We start from the raw sequence: 2045 nt of genomic DNA, 5'->3' as shown, positions 1-2045 counted from the left end.
TTCCAGATCTATCATTCTGATGCTGTGCTAATCACGAAGCATGTTCTTCTAGTTCCAGTATCTGTCTTTCATGTATGTTCTTTTAAGGCAAGCAGAGAGATTTTTTTTTTTTTTAGAAATTGACCACCCCCACCACAATTTGCCTTTGCATAAAGTTTTGAAATGCCCATGTTTGGACTCTTTATTGTATCAGAAGGCAGTTGAAATTTTAACCATGATTTTCACTGTAAAACAACACAGAGACAAAAATATAACTGCCGCGACTCAACCGCCATTTTCTTTTTGATCAGTGAGAAGAACTTTTGTTTTTTATAATACCAGTGTTTTTCTGTTCTTGCATACAAAGATATAATCTAATCTCCAAGGTTTATTTGTCAAAAGAATCACTAGATCTGGAAAGGAGCAAGGGTTTGAATTTTTATTAATTTGGGATGCAAGTTCACCTGAGATTTAATATGCAGGTACCTCTCATAGGAGTCTTTTCAAAATAAAAGCTTAACTAAGGGAAAGTTCATAGACTTTTATCAACCAGCGAACTTACAAGATTTAGTTGGCCAAATGAAGGGGTTTCTTTGTGCAGACTGTGAATCGAGTAGGAACAAACAAGTTTCAAGGTAAACTCTTTATACTCTGAACCACTGAATGATTCAGAGAGAGAGAGAAAAACAGAAGGGCCTAAGCTATTTTATAAAATTGAGAAAAGGAAAATGCCATAGGGTTTGAGGTCTCCATTTTCCTCTCTGATCAGTCAGCTACTTTCACCCTTAATTATGCTTGCTCAGGGGTATAGTTTAACAAACAAAATGCTGGATTGCTTTCAAAGTAGGTACAAAATACTTTACTGTATTTTCCAATATATTATTTTCAAGGTGAGTAACCATGTGGATCATGCCCTGGAATGTCTGGGAAATGAGATGAAACAAAACCTTTCACAGTTAGTTTTTTAAAACTGTTTTAGATAACAATAATACTAAAAGCTTTTAGCCTTTTTGGTGGCTGTATGATTTCCACAAGTATGAGACAAAAAAAAAAAAAAAAAATTCTACAAGAAGGGCATACAACAACTATGTTTCCCAGGGGATTAAACACATTAAAATCAAGAGGCACTCTCATTGTAGGATTTAATTGGACTATTTCTCAGTAGCTGGTATTTAGTTTGCTTTATTTATATTTAATGTAGCTGTAAGTAGGAAGGCTGTGAATTGGGTCTCTGGGCTAATCATGCTGACGTTTTTAGGATGAAACTCCGGGGCTTTGCATGTCAGACCGAGTTCTGCAGTTAGGTCAGCACTGGGTTATTGAGTTTCTAAGGCTGAGGATGCCCGTGCTAGTGTACAGTCTTCCAGATAAGGAAAAGAAAATTGCTCCTGGAGGCAACAAGAAGAGTCAAGAGTAATTTGCGGTGAGTGAGCAAAATGAAATCCTGCAGGAGGTCAAGTTTGTTTTCGCCAGGAGGTGTCACTGTTGTCAACATACATTACTGGAGATGGAGGGAAGATAAGAGGCGGTGGCGAGCATCGTTTGACGATAAGAGGAGACAATTTTTCTGCCCCTCTCTCCCTCCCTCCTTTCCTTCCTTTCCTTCCTTCCCTCCTTCCCTCCTTCCTTCCTTCCTTCTCTCCTTCCCTCTCTCCTTCCCTCTTTCCCTCTTCCCTCCCTCCTTCCGTTCCTGAAACTTATATCACCTTTTCTGTTACCTATAATAGGCATGTTAAAATGCTGTTACTGACATCGGGAAGAATGTTCACTGGTGGAGAAAGAATGGAGAGCAATTCATGTGATTTCTAGGTCAGCAACTCAGATGTATTTGGAAAAAAATATTTCTTTTACTTTTTGACTTAATGGTTCTAAACTAATGAAATTTTAATATCATAAAGTTGTGAGAACTGACCCCTTTACATCTCTCTATGCCTGCACAATTCAGTAAAATTCCTTAAGATTTACACATACCAGGTAGAATGGGTAGACCTCTGGGTTCATACTCTGTGCTATTATTTTGGTTTTTAGAAACAGCATTGGAAATTTTTGAGTCGTTTTTATTTTTG

The 2045-nt window shown here is 37.6% G+C and overlaps 1 long non-coding RNA gene across 1 annotated transcript; it reads left to right on the top strand.

The window, feature by feature from the left end:
- The first annotated feature begins 296 nt into the window (after window positions 1-296).
- Window positions 297-1770, top strand: LOC129525969 (uncharacterized). Its single transcript, XR_010129263.1, has 3 exons — window positions 297-614; window positions 1238-1402; window positions 1707-1770. It is a non-coding gene; the product is annotated as an uncharacterized lncRNA (long non-coding RNA).
- The last annotated feature ends 275 nt before the right edge of the window (window positions 1771-2045 follow it).

Source organism: Gorilla gorilla, chromosome 10 (assembly GCF_029281585.2).
Source record: "Gorilla gorilla gorilla isolate KB3781 chromosome 10, NHGRI_mGorGor1-v2.1_pri, whole genome shotgun sequence".
Taxonomy (NCBI): Eukaryota; Metazoa; Chordata; class Mammalia; order Primates; family Hominidae; genus Gorilla; species Gorilla gorilla.
Note: the sequence above shows the minus strand (reverse complement) of the source record. Positions and strands in the feature narration are given on the sequence as shown.